At 42.2% G+C, this 21,354-nt stretch overlaps 1 long non-coding RNA gene across 1 annotated transcript in view; it reads right to left on the reverse strand.

The window, feature by feature from the left end:
• The window catches only part of LOC140215947 (uncharacterized), a 521,743-nt gene that overhangs the window by 385,485 nt on the left and 114,904 nt on the right, over positions 1–21,354 (reverse strand). The window contains exon 2 of the long non-coding RNA XR_011892548.1: positions 16,644–16,783. This is a non-coding gene — a long non-coding RNA (uncharacterized lncRNA). The remainder of the gene's footprint in view (positions 1–16,643; positions 16,784–21,354) is intronic.

The raw sequence follows: 21,354 nt of genomic DNA on the forward strand, positions 1-21,354 counted from the left end.
GTGCAGCGATTGTTTGTGACATCGTCACTGCTGGCAGGCCTGGCCTGCCTTTTCGCTTCGTTCTGGGTCTTCCACGTTATCTACTCGAAAAGGCCCACAGGGTTTTGACATTTATTGCAGACTGCTTTCTGGATTTGAGCTACACAAAGCTGCAGGTGAAAGCATTGGATTTAGTCAATATTTACAAGAACTATTGCTAGGCAAAAAAATTTTCAGATGCATATCCTCAAGAAAGTTACTGTAAAAAATATTTTGCCTAACAAAAGCACTCGTGGGTTCTGTGACTGGCAGCTTGCCCAAGCCATGTAGCACAGTGCTTCCTTTAAAGGGACACGAAAGGGAAAATTTATTTGAGCGTTATTAAATCATTGTTCTACAACACCGAAAAAACAACTCCCTCCATGAGAATTGGCTTGATAAGCCAGATAACTTGCAAAAACGAAAACTGGTGTCGCCACCACCACCTTATAATTCCTGCACCAGCTCGCTGTGATATGGAATTTGACGGTGTCTGTTCGGGTCTAGCTAATGTTCTACTGGCCAATATTGATGAATTCTGTTGTAAAGGTGTCAAAGAATATACTTAGTTGAAGTATGACTCCACACTGATGTGCGGGCACTGCATAAAACTTGAAAGTTAAATCTTCTCATCTATTAATCCGCTTATTGCCACAATGTTCATGAATACAGTTCTGAAAGATTGTTTTATCAGTCTAAAATGATTTATTGTTTCTCTTTAGTATCTCTGTAATCGACCTTTAGCAACAAAATGTGTGTTAGTTTGCGACAGGTATTCTCAGCGGGGGCAAGAGCACCAGCAGCATGCTCAGTGATTCTGTACCAACTGATAATTTGAAGGATGTCCTGTGCCACTAGGGTTAGGCCAACATGGCTCTGTGTTAATCACCACAAGTGTATTATGCAAAACTTAATGGCCCAGAAATTGGTAATTCAGGGGGGAGTTGAATTAGCTGTTTATTTTTTTTTCTTTATCATGGACTTCTCACATTACACTTTGTCACAACGCATTCACTTTAAAGTAACTGTGGAGAATAAGGTGGTTTGGTATTCAGACATGCCTTCTGTGTGTAAACAGTGTTAGATGAGCAATACAAAGATACACCATAGATGCTGACTGGCAACATGAAGGGGTTTGAGGGCAGCTACAAATATACATCCTTGTAGTCGTACCTATAGCACTATGTTCAATTTGTCACACAAGCATATGGCATCCATCACAACTGCATGCCTAGAAACAGACAAGGGCAACACACTCAATTACCTTTTCTATCTAAGAAGCACTACAATATTTAGGCAACGAAATTGACATCTGGCTTGTACCCATAAGTACTGCAATACAGTTGTATAACATGTTCCTCTTGTGTGGAAAAAGGGCTGCATACGTTTTCTTTGAGCACAAGGGGGAGTGGTATCAGTTAAAGCCCCTCCATCCACGCGCCACTGCCGCTTTCTTAAGTAGCGACAACCTTTGTTGTGCGCCGCCTTTTCCCCTCACATCAAATCCGGTTCCAGCATTTCCAGTTTCAAAGTTTCCGGTTCCGGCGTTACCGCTTCCTGGAGTTGTGCTGCGGGAATTTCCGCTTTGACTGCCGATGGTGAGATGCCCACGCGTGCTTAGCAGAGCTGTGGTAGTCACCATGAGAAGAATGCAAAGGCGACAAGCTGTTGTATTCCGCTGAAGTAGTAATTCGCGGTCGCTGTTTTCTAAATGCACGAAAAATGGCAGTGGTCTCCAAGCGCCCAGGCACTACATTCCACTGTACGTTGTCTCGTGGCACAACCCGTCGCAGGTTGACGCGAAACAGCGAACACGATCAGATCGCTGGTTACAATAGGCGGTGGTACTTGGATGGAATCGCATTCACAGGTCAAACCGCAGCTGGTGCAATTAAAGCCTGTCCATCGACGCGAAAGTAAACAACGTTAAGAAAAACATAGCGTTACTTCCACTGGGAACAGGAAGCTGCAGTTACGGAAGTTCCGCTTGACGCCGGAAGCTAAGGGGGCGAGTGGCAGAGGAACGTGGAGGAAGAGGGTAGGTTGGCGGTACTTAACCTGGTCGGCGGAAACGTGTATGGAGGGGCTTTAGTATCAGTTAATGGCTGTTTTCACATATATGTTTTCTCGTGTGTATTAGCAATCACCACTTTCCTTATTTGAGTGAGGTCATTTTTTAGAAAGTTTGAAAGTTTATAGAACATGTTGCTCATGGTTGTTGCAGTTTTCTTCCTAACTATCCATTCATTGCACTGTGCACCCATGTCTTGGGCAACTAGCTGTTTGAAGGTCAGCATGCTATCGATGGGTCTAATGATAATCTCTAGTGCCCTCTCATTTGCTTGTTGCAATACTTAAGAGTTAGATTTTGTATATTGTGTCACTTGTTTATTTTCACTGTACTTTAGTTTCACTACATCTTGAGTGTGTCGTGATAGTTTTTCTTTTGCAATGAAAGATATGGTGGGCAGTTGCCGACACTAATGTTTCGCTGGGGCAGTAATGGTCATTAGCAGCAGATGCTAGCTGCCCTTAAGTGCAATGTTTTTATGTTGCATAGTATTGTTCATGATCCATTGAATGCACTGCACGTGCATGTTGTGGACAACTGCCTGTTTGAAGAAATTATCTGCATATTCAGTGGGTCTAATGTGAACATCTCTACTACTGACTTAGCTTCACTACATCTTGAATGTGTTGTGATAGTTTTTATTTTGCCGTGACAGATGTGGTGGGCAGTTGCCGGCACTAATGTGATAGTACGAATGCTTGCTGTATTTACCACATGGTTGTTTCATTTCGTCTGAGGCAGTAGTGGCCGTTAGCAGCAGATGTCATTTGGCCTTAAGTGCAATATTTTTATGTTGCATAGTTTTGTCCATAATCATCCATTGAATGCACTGCAGACCCATGTTCTGGACAACTGCCTGTTTGAAGGAATGATCTGCATATTCAGTGTGTCTAATGTGAACATCTCTAGTACTGCCTGTGTATTTGTGAGTTAGATTTTGTATTGTGTGTCATTTTATTTTTGCTGTGCTTTAGTTTCACTACATCGTGAATGGGTTGATAGTTTTCCTTTTGCAGTGAGAGATATGATGGGCAGTGGCCGGCACTAATGTGATAGTACGAATGCTTGCTGTATTTACCACATGGTTGTTTCATTTTGTCTGGCGCAGTAATGGCCGTTAGCAGCAGATGCCATTTGGCCTTAAGTGCAATATTTTTATGTTGCATAGTTATGTTCATACTAATCCATTGGATGCACTGCACACCCATGTTCTGGACAACTGCCTGTTTGAAGGAATGACCTGCATATTCAGTGGGTTTAATGTGAACGTCTCTAGTACTGACTGTATATTTATCAGTTAGATTTTATATTGTATGTTGCTTGTTTTCACTGTACTTTAGTGGGATTGCACATTGAATGTGTTGTGATGTATTTTATTTTGCTATGAGAGATCTAATGGGCAGTTACCAGCCCCCAGTCTGTGTATTAGTACAAATATTTATTATGCTTATCACAGCATTTTGTAAGGCTATAGTTTTGTGATGATTAACTCATGCCTGACTTTTTTATAAGAAACATGTCACAACTAATAAACAATCACTCATGCTTGGGATCCACGAAATCATCCTTGTAATCTTTCAATTGTCTTCGAAATACTTCCACATCAGGCCCAAGAAACTCCAGAACGCGCTTGAAGAATTACTCTCGGAAAGAACCGAGAAAACCTGATGAACGAGGTAAAAAAATACTCCGAGATCAGCTCCAAGAAACCACAGAATGGGCTTGAAAATTCCTCTCAGGTAGAGCTACGAAACCTTGATAACGAGGTAAGAAAATACCCCGACATCAGTACCAACAAACTCGAGAATAGGCCTGAAAATAACTCCCAGGAATAGCCTAGAAAACTGGATGAATGATGTAAAAAAGTAATCCCACATCACCTCCAACAAACTCGAGAATGGGCTTGAAAAATTACTATCAGATAAAGCTGAGAAAAGTTAATGAAGGAGGTAAAAAAATACTCTCACATCAGACCCAAGAAACTCGCGAATGGGCTTGAAAAATAACTCTCAGGAATAGCCGCTAGAACTTCGTGATGGGAGTAAAAATATAGTCGCACTATCGTCCCTAAAAACCTTCCCACAGATTAAAAAATTACTCTCGTTTCTACATACAAAAACTTGGTCAGCATGGTAGTAAATTTTTACCTCGACTGGTACGTAGTAAAAAAAACCCAGAAACGGGAATGCGATACAGGACGAGCGGTTTACTCCCGTTTCGCGTTATTTTTGTTTAGTGTGTACATCAGTGACTAGTTAGACGCAAAAGAAGGAAATTAGTAATTCGGTTGTCATTGCGTCTGTAAGAGGCCACTTACGAGAAATTTTCCTTTTGAACTGCTGTGGCACATCAGAGGTGATATCTTTCAAGGCATGGGTGTAGTGCTTATGAGTTCGTAGTGTACAAAAGTTCTTTTTTTTTTTTCGTGAGAGAGATGCGTTCTTCGGTCATCTACGTCAAGGCCTAGCATACTGATTGTAAACTATATTCTGCATCTTAAGTGATAACTCAAGCACGGGAAATATTTATAAGAAATTACCAGAAGTCTGACAACGCTTTTTAAATAAAATGTTTTATTTTCTTCGTATTTTTAATATAAGGAAACCAAAAAATTAATGATACATAGGATATCTTTTCGTGAGGGCACTATGCATGAAATTCAAATGGTGGGCATGCATAATGGTTATGCGAGTCAGGCAGAAGAATATAAATTAAAATAAGTACGCTAGAGCAACAGTTACATTCTTACCATCGTTCGTACGAGGGCATGTTTTATTTAATGTTAGACAAACATCCAATCCTTTTTTAAGTCCTTGCTTTAAAGGGAAGTCATGCTCAAGTGCTACAATAATGCTCCAAAAGGTCTAAGGCGTCAATTTTATCAGGAACAAAGCTTCAGTAATCTAGAACTCTAGGTAAATGCAGGACACAATTTGCGATTCACGCGGGACATTCAAGTACTAGCCTTATGACATAGGCACTCCTCATTATAATTCGCTCACTAGTACTAAAGCTCTCGTAATAAAGAAAATAAATGCATTGCACTATAATGCAAAAAACAAATGCTAATTCTCCAGTTCTATTCGGCGTTTTAAAAAAAAACAACTAATTTCCGTTACCCTTGACAACGACGCGGGTGGTCGAAAGGTTTCGTTTTCGCTGGACTCTGAGCCGTCCGCGCTTGCACGTCTCAGTAGGTTCGTTACCGCATACTGCTCCGCTGGATTTTCTGGCAAGCCAAACTCGCGCAAACTGCAATCAGGTGAGAATTACACGTCCATGTGATGACGTGGGATGCCCGAACGGTCCATGCCACTTGACCGAAAGCAATTGCAGCGGCAAATCCAACTCTCTGTTCTGTGTCGGTTTCTGCATGGCCGCGCGTTGGCGTTCTGCGCCAAAAATCCGTTGCACCCTCTGTCGTGCGCCGTCTCACTCACCAAAGACTATAAAGGGCAGCGAAAGCTTATGCAATGTCCCCACCGCGTCGCTCTGGGGTGGGCCATTTGAATTGCGCTCGAGGTGTGCAGACCCTTCAGGCGCAACTTTTCCTTAGGCTTAGTCTTGGCACGAAACACATGCTGCGAGGTTTCTGGAATAGTATTTTAATCGTCCACGTTGAATCAATATTTGCCATAATAATCTCTTCAGTGGTCTCATAATATTCTCTTTAATAGGAAGTGTTATTGCCATTGATCCCAGAGATGCCAAAGGACGGGCTTGTTTTAGTGACCTAATTTCGAACGGCAAGGTGGTGCCACTGGGTGACATTTGCTTTAAGCAAATAAAAAAATTTATTTGAAGGCATAATACCTGCGTATGCAATGTTGACTCATCGGTACCTTTAAAACTCACGGGCCTCTTAATGTAATACAGATTTATATATATATATATATATATATATATATGTGTATCCCATTCAGTCATGAATTACGATCGACTGGCGTTAAATGTGTGAAAGTTACGTAATTTTATGCCAGGGTGCTGGAGACTTCAAACAAAGCAAGTCAAGGTCGGATGAGAACGACTGTGCATTTTATAGAGACTCATCATGATTACATAATAATTAAATATTCACTTAATGGGGACTCTGTCTGTGGACTATGTTCCTTCAGTAAAAATATTGAGTCACCAGCTCGAACTGCATGCACAGGTTAAATGTTGGGTGCAAGCATCCCAACAAGGTAAAGAAAATCTTTCGCAATGGCTATCTAAACGCCCCACATCAAATGTCCCGTCAAGGACGGTAGTGTCTTTGCCAAAGCGGTCGTCTGAAGCAACATCATGCTCTCAGAAGGGAAATGGGTTTGCTTTAGGAAAGCAGGATGTGCAATTACTCAAAGATTAATGTTCGTTGTCTATTCCTTGCAACTACTGCACAGTAATTGTATGCTCGAACGTGTACGCCGTCACTGAAGGGAATATATATATATATATATATATATATATATATATATATATATATATATATATATATGCCACCGAATGATCCAACTTATATAGCACGAAATTTTGACCGAGAAAGCAATGCCAGTGGCGGTGCATCGCTTCTGCAACCTTGCACATTTACCATGAGATTGTAGGTACATATTATAGGTGCACGTATTCCTTAATGCAATACCACGTGTCATTCAGAGGCTTGTTCGACATTCTAAAAAAGGCATTTTACATATCGGCAACCGATTCCTTGGAGCACAAGGTGTGCTTGCAATTTGGCCAATTTTCCCGGGCATGATGTGAACTATTCGCCAAAATGGCAAATTCTCCAGAAATCAAGGGGTATGAATGGTTAAATATATATGACTCATTTCTCCCTGCATACACCTCTCACGAGAGTTGCCATCTCAACAAGCGTCATATATCGCTTTTGCACAGGTGATCCCTGCGTCGACATTTTGTTTCCGGCTGGCTTGTGTTTGTATTTTGGCATAAACATTCAGACTGCATCGGGAATTATATTGTGACATGTATGGCACAACACCACAACGTCTCTTTGTCGGAATAAAACAAAACAGCCGTCATGCCATCACCGTCAAACCATCGTTGTCATCGTCGTCATCGCCTAGAATCTGTCGTCGAAACAATGCTCATGCTACACACACAACCGCTTGCGTTGCACAAACACGCTAGTCCCTATAGCAGTACATTGAAAAACCCCAAATGATGTTGGCTAGCCATCCGCCGGCAATGTACGGCGCATAACAGCTATTCCCACAGTGCGCGGGATCCGCATATTTGTTGCATTTTTACCCCGCATGCTTCGCTCTTAATGGTGTCTGTGAACGTGATTCGTTCCACCTAGAGCATTTTATGAGCATGCGCAAATGAGGCCTCACTTTCGGCTGCAATTTCTGCGCAGTTATATGGCCATCGCATCGTGCCAATTAGGTTCCCGCTTCCGGGGAACGGGCGCTTATGGTTTTGCAATGCTAGACTGCTATCCCCCACGCAGGGATATTAGGCAGCGACAGCCATGTAATTTAACGTTTTTTCTTGTCCCGTTTCTCTGTGACACACCCAACACTAATGACACGGAGTGCAGTCAATTCTCGCTCGAATTTTGTTTCATACGCTAGGTTTAGTATCTGCTTGGACGAGAGTTATCCATGACGTCTTCGCAAACTGTGCTCGCTTTAAGGCAATGGGCAAGCATTTGTTGCTCCTTTCGTCCGCTGAAGGCTGTATGACAAATTCCAGCATCCCATAATTATCATCACTTATATTTATTTTCCTGTTTCTCGCATGTGTTATTCATTTTTGTTAGGGAAGCTTATAAACGCATTAGGTATCACTGATATAAACGATAATGCCTACCAATTCGCGTGGTATCCGATGGGGTGTCAACTCTTACGATGTCATCTCACACTAAATACATTGTAAGTTCGGGTCTGAGGAAGCACTTTTCACCATAGTTTTATTCATTTGATTTTTTAGATATTGTTCCAACCGCCATTTAAAGAAGGCACGGTTAAGGTGTGCCATCTCACCCAATTATCGCAACTTCTGGCAAGGCAAGGGTAACAAAATCTCCCGCATCGAATTTCGCTGTATTATATATTGCGCACGGCTACTGATCGTAATGTCCCCTGAAAATCTAGAGCTTCGAAAATCATTTCGTATGTCATTTTGTAGACGCAAACACGAAGGGATTAAAGAACTAGTGCATCAATATCTGAAGTGTCGTCTTATGAAATATCAATTTAGACTCTCTTGCAATGTACGACTCAAAAAAGAAATTGAGGTTCGTTTGAACCAAGACATACAAGGCAACATATAAAATGCATTATGCATTCTCCGTAAGAGGCAGAAAGAAGGCATCGGAAATTTTACATATATGCGAGACTTGACCACATAGCCATCAACGAGCACTATATGTGATATGACATCACTGTACACTACTGCTCTACGCAGTTAACGTTCGTTTCCTCATAGTCATTAGGTGCCATTAGGTGGAAATTATAATTGAATGAAACCAGTTTAGTAGTAAAACATTAATACCCAAGAAAGTGAATGGGAGAACGACGCCGCGGTAGGTCAAATGGTAGAGCATTGCACGCGTAATGCGAAGACGTGGGATCGTTTCCCACCTGCTGCGAATTGTATTTCATCCAGTTTCATTTCCATTAATTATAATTTCTTTATTTCAATTAGTATGTACAAATAACTTCCCCTATGTTGCCGTTGGGGTCATTGTTTGTTGGCTTCTTATGATATGATTAATAAAATCGGGCCTCTCGGTTAACCCCTCCCTTCTGATTCATTGCATAACGAGGTTCTTGAATCCAGCAATGTTGATGCCTTCAGGTAGCATGTGCGGGTTTATTTACCAGGTCCCTTCGCCCAAAAAAGATCGCGTACTCGTGACACCTGTGGCAGAAAGGATGATCCACATCCGCCGCAAAGGTTTATGAGTGGTGGCGCCGGCTAACGCTCCCAGGGCTAGTTCTAATAGTAAAACATAAATACCCAAGAAAGTAGAAGGGAGAACGTGCCGGGGTAAATCAACTGGTAGAGCATCGCACGCGTAATGCGATGACATGGGATCTTGGCCCACCTGCGGCAAATTGTTTTTCATCCACTTTCATTTTCATTAATTTATAATTTATTGAATTCAATTAGTAAGTACATGTAATTTCTTCTATGTTGTCCTTGGTGTCATTCTTTGTTGGCTTCTTACATCACGCCATTGTCGTCATACGGACGTCGTTGATGCATTATCATCATGACGCAGTTGTCAGGGTGTCGTTTTACCATCGCCATCACTTCAGTAACGTTATCCATCAACTGTAATTATTCTACGTCATTCTGTCATCGTCATATTTTGCTATTAACTCGTGATTATTCCGCTTTTGTCATGCCATCGTCGTCGTTTGGGATATGTGTGTCATTACATGCATGCGTGACGCGAATGGCATTTCACGCATGCATGCCATAACATGATACGGAGAAATGCTGTGAATGCAAATCGTGACATTCCTCTATGGCAAGCCATGAGAGGTTTCGCATGAATCTCATGACATGCACGAGAAGAAAGATAAACTAAATTTATGCAGGTATCCATGCACGATATGACATAATTACCATTACAAAATTTAGGCCGACCAAGTGGACAAAGTTGTCTACTAAGTTTGGTCATTGGCTATATGCGCGCGTTCTTGATGCCATGATGTCCATTGCGTCGTCATGCCAGCTACGTAATTCGAGTGTCGCCACTGATTCTCAATTGCTACCTGTGACCGAGCCAGATGCCAAGCGTAAGAAGGTGCCGGCAGCTCGGCCGGGGGTGAGTGCACCCATTCAAAGCTCGATGGAAAAGTAAGTTTACCACGAAACTTCATTTCTGAACGCCGCACGATTCACCTCCTGGTCCCTCTCAAACGTCTTACCGCCCTTTAACGTTCCTTGTCCTCCTTACCGGGCTGCCTAATCAAACATCGAAGCCTGCCTTTGCTGGAACACATAGTGTCCGAATATGACCACTTTGTACAGAATTCCACTATCGAGATGTAATCGCGGCTCGGCAAAGGCGTGCAGCACACCGCGCCACTCGTCCGAACGGCTATAAAAGCAGATGGGATTTAGGTTGCACCGCAGTTTTGCCGTTAAGTGACCAGTTTGTGTCCTCCAGGTTATACCACGAGTCGCCGTTCCCGAATATTTAGTTTCTACATTTCTTACTCATCTCGCACCTCGATAAATGCAACAACACCGGTGTTCCGTGCATTGAGGGCACATCAAAGAACCCCAGGTGGTCAAAATTAATCCGGAGTCCCCTACTACAGTGTGCCTCATAATCAAATTGTGCTTTCGGCACGTAAAGCCCAGGAATTAAATTAAATTCTCACATCTGTATGCCGATCATTCACCAAAATTAGGTTGTTCGAAGAAAATCAGCAGTCGTCGTTACCATCGTCGTCGCCTTGCTGCTGTCGTCACGTACACGCACTCTCCAGTTAATTTTAGTTGACTGTACTCGCGTCACACACACACAAATACAGGATTTATAGAAATACATTCGTCAACCTGGTAAGGCTGCGCATAACCCCAGACAATGTTCCCTGCAAAATGCTCCACATAACGTCGATTGCCAAAGTCCGGGGGATATGGGCATTTTTTTTTTATTTCATTTTTTACGCCTCCCAAACATTTTGCGAGAATAGAAATGGGATCTGCTTTCGGAGAGCGAATATATGAAGGCAGTATGCCAAAAACATACAACAATGATAAAAACACTTGTGATGAAAGTTGTGATGATTGCTTAGTGAGGTAATCGCTAATGCGTTAAATATCTGCAATGAGGAAAATCTAGTACCTTGTTGCTAGTCAAGACACGATGCAGCGATAAAAGGAAGGCGAAACTTATTCTGACCGCGCGAAGACAGCTGAGCAAGCGGTGCGACATGTTGAGTTATATCTTGTTATATAGTCATATGATAAGAAGCCAACAAACACTGACACCAGTGACAACATAGGGCAAATTACTTGTGCTTAATAAATAAAATAAAGAAAAGCTAAATTAATTTAAATAAATGTGGATGAAAAAGCAACTTGCCGCAGGTGGGGAACGATCTCACAACCTTCGCCTTCGTTCCCTGATTGGGATCGTTCCCCACATGCGGCAAGTTGCTTTTTCATCCACTTTCATTTCCAATATTTTATCGATTCTTTCTTTCATTTATTAAGCACAAGTAATTTCTCCTATGTTGTCTTTGGTGTCAGTGACTAATAAAAAAATTGGGCCCCTCGGTTAAACCCCTTTATTGTCGTTTATTATGTTATATAGGTGACATGTATACTCTATACTTCTCTTTAAGTATGTCAATATTTTCCATGAGAAGTCCTGCTTTTGCTCTTAAAGAGGCATAACCTTACCAACTATTTTTATCACTAAAATATAACATCTAATAATTATCACAATATTTATAATAGTAATAATAATAATAATAATAATTTTATTTATTGACACACATCCAAAAGCAAAACAAAGAAACGGGCCTGTTTAAGTCCACGAGGACTGTGTGACTAGGCCTGGCAGAGTCGGTACAGCGATGTGGTTACATATTTACATAAAAAGTGAAAAGGCAGACATTTACATAATAACACATATTTTTTAACTTTGAGAAGAATGTTTGGTAGTATTACCCGTTAACAGACAATGACATAGTAAATAAAGAGAAACACATAAACAACTTAAGTAAAAATCAGGACTAAATTTCAACATTTCATCAATAATTTCTTCAACTGTTTTTTCGAAGTTGCCAAAAAGAATTCGTTGGCCAAATCGTTAAATATTATTGGGATGTATACACTTCTTCTCGCTTCACCATACTTAGTAGTGGAATAGGGTACCTTAAAACGTTTTTTTATTTCTTAACAATCGAGGTGCATCGTATGCCTCTTTGAATTCATCGCTCCAATTATGCCGTATAATAACAGTTCTGGTAAATAAGTCCTCCAATGTGCAATATCCTAATTCTTGAAAAATATTTTTGTCGTTAAGTGTAGTTCCATAAGCCACATTTTTTAAATATATTTTTTAATCGTTTATCACTCCGATTTTTCCAGTGCTCAGTACAAAAGGCGAATATCGTTATACCATACCTCAGCACACTATATGCTAGTACATGCACTATCATTTTCTTCACTGGTAGATGTACTAAACCCTTTATTAATAATAATAATAATAATAATAATAATAATAATAATAATAATAATAATAACAATAATAATAATAATAATAATGTAATATTATCAAAATAATTATCACTATACTTGTGCAGACCTCGTAAACGCGCCCTATAAATTTCTCCGCTCTACTTCATGTCCAGCCACTTCTTGGCAGGCGGGCCTATCTCATCATTTTCGTGGGCCGATCCTCGTGATATACAGTTCTGAAATTATGCGCTACAGGGGCGAAAGGCTATGTGCTACTCTGTGTGCACCTCTCTGACCATGGCGTATGTGGCACAATATCTTAATTTCCTTTCACTCCAATACCTTGCCACTACAAACACTTTGTCCTACTTATTAGGAACACTTCATAACTTCCTATAGCCTCTACATTACTGGTTACTACACAAGACTGCAGTTACACTATTCATGATACCACTTTCTACAAATCACGAATGGTTCGCGTTACGTAAACGTCAACTACAGTTGAGTCTGCCATCTTTTTCCGAATAACTCAAGTCGCTAACAGCACTCAACGAAACGTAAGTTTTTGTCAATTTATTTATTTACTTGTGACGTGCATCTCGCACGCAGGCATTGCACTAGGATGGTTAGAACATGATGTGATCTGTACCAAGTAAAACAGTACATTGCATCAACATGCTACAGATCTAAACACCCATACTCCTTAATTCAATATAGGAAATAACGAGTTTTTGTACTGCAAATCACTCTGACAATAATCAATAAAAGTGTTATACATAAAATGGTGATAAATTTCATGCATCCAAAGTGGACAGAACGATCAAGGAGCCAGACTAGGCTCATTGATCGTTATGATAAGCATGCTGCATATTTCATTCGGCATATTTTGGTACTAATTATAATGTAGATGCAGCAGCTGTGTCCCCTTATCGGACTGAATTTGAATACGTTTCACAGCAAGCTACCTGATAGAATAGTCGCACTACTTGCCTCGACTGTACAACGAGACGTTCTTCGGGAGTACTTTTTTTTACGGCTCTGCCATGCCCGCCGACAACACGCATCTCTGGTTTGAGTGCGAAGGTAAAAAGGTATGCACAGATGGTAACTGGCCCGCAAGGCATCCTTTACACACTTTATATGGGAATGCGTGACTTAGTGTGCTCCGAAGAGCCATGCTGGTGAACAGTTAATCCGAATGCTCTCTGTGCGATTTTATTCCAGCACGTATTAAAGTTTGAAATGTGAGGACAAGCTTTCGGATGTTGTAAATACTAGGACATAAAAATTTGTTTATGGTAATTGTCAGAACACTGTGCATTTCTTGCACACGAATCCAAAAATGTTCGATATTCGATTTGATTCACCACCGGCACTATTTGATTCCCAATGGATTCGGTCCCATGCTACTATCTGCATGGGCCTAAATTTGCACACCCCTAGTTTCTTTGATTTCATGAGGATTTGTCGCAACGCATACAGACATGAAAAGAAAAGAAATAACAGCTTGTAACTCTGCATCGTTCTGGAACTACAGCAATATCTCTGCAAATTTCCGATCCGTCACCCAACGGGTGGAGCTTTCACATACATCTGGCTTCACTCCAGCCTTTCTTAAGATCCCTACTGTAGAGTACATGTAAAAGCTGCTAATTTTAGTCCTTAAGACGAGTACTCCCTCATCAACCATTTCCTCATACGCCATCTTCTGAGGCTCACAATGGCTACATCGGCCAGGGACATCATTACTAAACATATCCCGTTATTTAATGGTATTAAAATTTGTTTTATGTGTAAACAGCTTCCAGTTTTGGACCTAAGCAAAAAAAGATCTTTGTCGTGCTTTCACCGATACGGAATTTGTGTCGATATCTAACTGATGCGGTAGTACTGGTTAACTATCGTTCACCATTCCAGCCATGGGCTGGGTTAGATCATTCCCAGAACGTAACGTATACCCACTCCCCACCCTTAGTAGCCGCTAGTGCCTTTTGTAGTTGAATTGTACCGGAAACAAAAAGGGCGTTCACACTGGATTACCTAAGCCTAAAGATAACAAATATAGAAGAGATAGAAGGGACACAGTCAATAAATTCCAGCAGCCCGACATCCGTCGATGCTGAAGAGGGCGTGCCCCCGTGAACCTCTTTTCACGACGCGCACCCCTGCTATCTTCGACAACCTCGCGGGTATACGTGCAGCTCGGGTAATGAAGAGAGGAGGCTGTGGGCCTGCAAGCCGTATTCTGGAGCAGCACCGTAATAGATTTCCCACGAAGACCAAAGCACTGGCCCAGCACTGGTCCAGCAGGGCTAGGGGTAGGATATAAGACTCTAATGCCCCCGTACTTCGTGCCTCCACTCATTAGGGAGGCGCTAAGAGAGTGCCTGAAAATCCAGGAAACAATATAGTCCTTTACAGCACGAAGATGTTTAGTACATTTGGACGAACTAACAATACTCAGGATAGTGTCCCCGTCATTCGAACTGGATGATGTGTTGTCACCTCTCCCACAGATAGCACAAGCAAAGGCGCACAGCATTAGAAACTTAAGCTTCTCCTTTTGTGGAACAGTCATTGCTAAGCCTCTTCACAATGGTGCCCGCCTGGGCTGGTTGGTACAAGGTTGGTTGTGAAAATACAACGCAATTACAGGAAACATAATGTGAGAAAGAGATGCAACCAACCGCTGAGTCTCTATCCGACTATATATTACACTTCTCGCGTTGTAGAGCTAGGGTACGCCTCCTTTGACTTAGGTGTGTTAGCATGCAGCAACGTTAAACACTCCAAGGTGGCTGGAAGAAGTGCACAATGAAGAATGACAATGACTGCTACTTGAGCATTATGTGCTACCCGAAAAGCGAAGATTTGCAGGTACACACACAGGCATTATTTTTAACATGCTAAGCGGTCGGACTAGTTCAAGACATGGCAATTTTCCAAATATAAGATACTGCGTGCGCATGGTATATATAGGCACTAAAAATCCGGCATGGTCGTACACGTAAAAATGTATATCTTCGTGAAAAAAGCACAGCGCTTAATAAGGGGCGTGTTTCAATATGTGTCTGTGGAAACTATAGGGATTGAAGGCAAACTTTGGGGGCATGCAATTAGAAAGGGAAAATACAGAAAATTGCTCGGCTTGACATTTTACGCGAACGTGAATTGCAGAAGTCGAGAGCGCACGAGGTATATGTGTTCAAAAGCATGAACAATACATTGGCGTTGAGAAATCTATTGCGTCTACATAATATGACTAAAGGACAAGAAACGTTTAATGGTGGTAGCTACTATACGAATACTTTATGACCCATCGCGCAAGATTGTGCGCAGTTAACAGAAACTGGATTTAGAAAAATATACCTTGTTCCAGGAGGAGTACAAACTCACGTCTTTGTTGCGACCCCGATGTTCTAACCACTCCACCACAGTAGTTTAGTTTAACTGAATAGTGAATATTGAAAGGTAGCAGCATGGCGATGCAATGATACGCACTGCATTTAACAGGCGTCACCATCAACCATGGGGCAAGTATTAGAACGCTCTGCACGACAAAGAAAATTTTATTTTAATGATGTGTGCAGCAAGATATTTTGTGTCCTAACAATCAAACCTCAGTGAACATTTTCTGCAACTTATATAAAGATACTGTAGATAATATTAACGGGTTATGATGTCCTCGCGTGAGTGAACTTATTTGCAGAAACATGGGTGCCCGTCGGCTATCGTCGGTAAATACTCTTTGTCTCTCAAGATTGAACGGTATCGCCGGTTTGGGAGTGAAATTCGAAAACACCCTTGTACTTTCCTTTAGGTGCACGGTAACCCCAGCTGGTCCAAATTAATGTGGAGTCCCCCACTACGGCGTGCCTCATAATCATATCGTGTTTTTGGCACGTAAAGCCCCATAATATTCTTAGCCTCTCGGCTTTTTTTCTACTTCGCAAAATGACGATAAGTTGGAGGAGGAGGAGCGTTGATTGCTGTAGGTGGACCTAGCATTGGAAATATTACAAGCAGTAACTGTGTCCGAACGCCACATATCAGACGCGGTAGGGTGTGATGTCCGTCACAATACGTCGGGTAAAATAACGGCATGTGGTAACACAAGTGAATACTAACGGCGAGGGTAGAAGTAAATATACCGCAATATCGTTGTACGGACGCTTCCGGAGCTGTTAGAAAACACTTTTCCTATGCAGTTAGAGACTCCGTCCCCCATGGGCACATGCGGTATACCTTCGCGACGACTCACTCTTTTCTGAATTCTTTTTTATGTCTCCATATTTATCATAGGTGAGCTGCGAACCACAGCACCACTTAGGCTTCCCTGGCGAAGCTTTCCCTCTCAACCCGCTACTCTATTTTCGAAGCCTTTGCAGTGCCGGCTCACCCTCAGTGTCCTGTCATGCACCACCATGGCTGGTGTTATCCTTGTCTTCACCCCTGGACGGTTGGCTTCAGTTCTGTCATTTCCCTTAGTCTTGCAACGTTCACAAGGGATGGAGGTGGAAAGCAGCCTTCTTCGTCGGTCTGAAATGCAACGATTTGTGCGCAAGCATGTTAGTGGCCTCGTTGAGTGCTAGCTGATATGAGTATAAGCAACCTGAAAACACCGTTGAACATTTATCAGTAATTACACATCTTCGTAATGCTTTTGAGGAATCACAAAGGGATGTAATTGCTTAGAAGGAATGATCAATATGTTCGTAATATCAATGCAAAGTTCTGTGTTCACACCACCGAGATAGAGAGGGCGATATCCACTCCCAATGAATTGTCAATTTGTTGTATTCGACGTGTACCGCAAGTATAAAACCGATAAATATAAGGTATTTTACTGTGTAAACATTCCGCGCCATACTGCTACGAAATTTTCGCCGCTCCTTCGAGAACTGCCAGCTCCATCCAAAGAACATCCGATTTTGCATTCAGCGTCAACGTAAGTTGCATATCAATAGCTGCCGTCAGAAGTCGTTTCTCAATAACGCGCATGACTGAGGAAGAAGCACCACTTTGTAACAACGCCCAGGGAAGTAAATGGTATGCTCCTCGCATCCTACCATCTATGCGCACATCAGAGGTTTTAAGATGCTGCCACCCTGAAAAAGAAATTGCTAGCGCGCTTTCGTGATGCCAGTGCCGCACTGCGACACTCCATGTAAATGCAAAATCATTTTAAACACTCAGCGTCAGCAATATGATAAACAGCACTAATAATAATAGTGCGGCTTTTTTTAGTTCGTGGAGATCAGTATTACATTCACCCGTAAGGCGTTCTATTTACCATATCGATTAGGCGGGACGCTTTCAACAGCAGCATACTAATGCGTTTACACTTCGTACACTCGCCGAAGCGATCATGCATAGGCCGCAGTATAACCGACACCAGTACGGATATGGCTGCTTGTATGCGTTGGCTCGACTTTAGCCACGATTCTTGCCCAACTGCATTTCAAGCTCGAATGACGCCTGTGCTGCATTTGCACTTTCGCAACTAAATACGGCCGTCGCCGCATCGCTTTATATCAAATTGAGCAGGCAGCATCATCTTCGTCATCGGCATTGACCCATTCCATTGTCCACAGCCACCCCCATCCCCTTTGAACCCGTCGTTATTCTAATCTATAGCGGGCGCGTACGCATCTGCCCGCGTCCTTCAATGATACGCCAACGAAGCCCGCGATATTTTGACGTTGCCATGATTACGTAAACTGCAGCGCGTTTTGTCGCATGTCGTATCGCTTGCTCTGAGTAGCGTTAACAGTCAGCCATAGGCCGCCGGCTTATGCTTGCCCAATATTGGATTATGCTTGCCCAATAGAGCTGCGTGTGCTCTTGCGGTAACGTTCAATGAAGAGAGGCGCACTGGCCTCCGGGTACATTGTGAGCGGAATAGCATTTGGCTTGACAAGCCCGTCTGCGGCACTGCATCTCGCGGCGTGTTACTTCGGATTATTCCATTTTGCGTGACCAGCCTAATGAGTCCGCCGGAAAATAATTGGCACTCCCGCAGCTATGAACCCTTCTGTATCTGGCTTAATTTACGCCATCACATATCCCGTGGCTGATTACATGTCATTATTAACGTGCTACCGAATAATTAGATTCTCTTAGCGAACGTTCCAACTCCCTCTTTCGTGAGAAATTACCTCGAAAGGAGCGTATAGAACAAATGGTCGGAGTTCAATGTTACAGGTATATCTTGGACAATCGTTGGCGTTTAACAACACTTATTTCATCTGAAATCGCAGGAAAACTTGGGGAGTTATTGGACGTTTATATTTGACGAGCAGTAGCACTAGTCGGATGAGCACAAAGAAAAGAGCATCAAACACATGTTCTGTCAGATACATTGACCTTACTTTAGAAATATAGACTAGAGTCGCGCTAATAAGGCTCATATGATGCATCACTCATAAATTTGAGTGGCTCCTGTATTTTGTCGTTGTGTTGATCCGTAATCTATGACGGCGAGATAGGAAATTCTAAGGCGAAAATGTATGGAGTTATACTTTTTTGAGCGTTTGTTTGCGCAACCAGGAGAGGAAGAATTATGTTTGCATAGAAAACTTTGCTGACTTGAGCTCCAACCTTTCTTCTACAAATGCCCTGCAATGGTTGTCAAATTGTTTTGTTTGGAAGCTAGTCTCGAAAATTGCGCTTTACATTGAATCCAGTTTCCATTATATTGCAATTTTGGTAAACGCTTCCGCACTCACTTGAGTCAGCTCAGTAAGCTGTCATTTAAAGGAAGATTTAGCTCTACCCGAACTCTCACGCCACCTACTGAAATACATGCAGAATGCAGAAATGTTTTTCTAAGATAACCCCTGAGTCGATTTTATTGAACTTTGCAGTATTTGGGAGCAACGGTTATATTCCAGGGATTGCTTAAGGCGGAATTTCGTTACATCCTCATTTTTTTTACGAAAAATGTCAGAAATTCGGATGTTTGAAAAAATGAATGAAGCACAAAGTTTACAAATCTGCAACTCTGCACCATGAACAGATATCGCAGTTCCATAACTTGGGTCCTTCAGAACATCCAAAGGGGAGAAATTTAGTATTTTTATTTATATTTTACGTAAATTTGTTACAACGTTTATAAAGGCTTTGCAAAAGCGCCGTTCACACATTAGTTTCCGTTGAGCGCAATGAATAATGCACCAAATTTCTCCGCTTTCGGTGTGCTATAAGATGCAATTTACCGAATTGCGATATAACTTTCATTTGTCCATTACAAAGATTACAAAATTACAAAATTTGGGATTTTGAGCAATTGCTGTAAAAAAGTTGATGGCCCAAAACCAAAATTAGCTACAAACAGACACCAGGTTACAACGTTTTCTTTTAAATGCAACAAACCGCATCAAATTTGCTGAAGTGGTAGCCGGGAAAATGGATTTCTCCTTTCTCACGTACTTAGGAGATGCCGAGCTAAAGCTTCCTTTTAACAGGGAAGACCTGTAGAACCATCGCAGAGCGTAACAGATACTGCTTCAATACAGCACTGAGACGACGAGATACGAAGACAGCATGGGCCCAAACAAACACTCGGGTAACTAAACTATGACATGAAAAAAAGTCTGGGTCACTAAACTATTACACTCACAAAAAGAACATGCGCAGTACACAGCACATTAGGTAAAAAGAAATTGGAGCGTATTCACAAAGCCGCTGGGGTCGCAGCGTTTCCCCGTTGCTAATTTTATGTACTTAATGAAGGTTACTTCATTGCCATGTAATTGTCGTAAAAAATATACATTGCGTAATCGCCGACTGTTATCAATTGCTTGTACTGCCAGAGTACCGCTGCTTTGTAGTCCAATATTTTGCCGCCTATTGGTCAAATTAGACGTGCGAAAAATAAGTAAATATATTGTTTATTCAATTTATACTGTGCGATTGCGCGTATAATATACTCTGCTCTTCCAAAAACCAGCAATGCGCTTATTAAAGAGCAGAGTGACCAAATTATTTTAAAGGTATGGAAGTGGCGAAATACTTTCTCACATTTATTTCGCCAGCTGGCTTCGTTTCTACGGCGAAACTGGCGCTACAAATAAACAGCTAAAGCACTTTCCATTGATTTTACAATCGAGAAATTCTACGCGTCCTAATTAAAAACCTATATATTTTATCTTCAATGGAATTGATCCTGCACGAGTGCAATACAGGCGCGAAGAATTCGTTGTAAATTAAGTGGCATACAATACAGTGGCTCAACATGATCGCCTTGAATGTGTTCCTCGAAAACGTTCACAGCTCTTCTGCGTTCCTACCAAAGCTATCTCCCGACTTTTCCGCCGTTTGATGTGGTACGCTGCTTGCTTACACTCAATCCATCCATCCATCCTTTCTCGTGCCATCGTCGGACCCAAGGGCTCACGCGTTAGCGATTCCCCCCCCCCCCCTTTTTTTTTGTCGAGTGTGTATTTTTGTAGCTTGCTGTGCTTTTATGCGTCCCTTCTCCCTCTCCCTCTATCAGGCGTGGGAGAAATATAGCCTCTTGCTTCCCTTTCTTCACCTCTTTTTCTTTTCTGGTTAAATTTCCTGTTACGTTATTACGTTAATTGTGGACGAAAAGCAGAGCCTGTGGAAAACGAGCGATTGGCTGTTTCTTAAAGCACTTCTATGGGGCTGACCGCATGGCCGGATAAAAACATTAAAATAAATTTTCCCTCTCAGTAAATCTCCAGCACCACTAACAGTGCATTCTAGAGTTTGTTAGTCGTCTCGCATCCGCATTCCCCGTTCGTCTCTAAGATTGCGCGGCAAAGGGTAACTGCGACCGCGTACAGCAGCCAGGAAGTGCAGCCTCATTGCTAAGAATCGAAAGTATTTTACTTTATAGCACCACAAGGCGGCATCGGCAGCTTTTGCGAGTTATTGCGCCCGGGAATATCTGGTGTACGCTTCCTGAGCTCCACTTTCTTACACTTGGTGTTCACGACTGTCACTCCTTTTTTTTCTTTTTTAACAGCGGAGCTGTTCTAAGTCGAGCCTTCGCTGTTCTTTGTCAGGTGTCACGCAGGGGGGCCGACGGGAGAGCGCACGCCGAGAGTGGGGGGGGGGGGGGGGGGAGGAGAGGAGTAAAGGAG

Source organism: Dermacentor andersoni, chromosome 2 (assembly GCF_023375885.2).
Source record: "Dermacentor andersoni chromosome 2, qqDerAnde1_hic_scaffold, whole genome shotgun sequence".
Classification (NCBI taxonomy): domain Eukaryota; kingdom Metazoa; phylum Arthropoda; class Arachnida; order Ixodida; family Ixodidae; genus Dermacentor; species Dermacentor andersoni.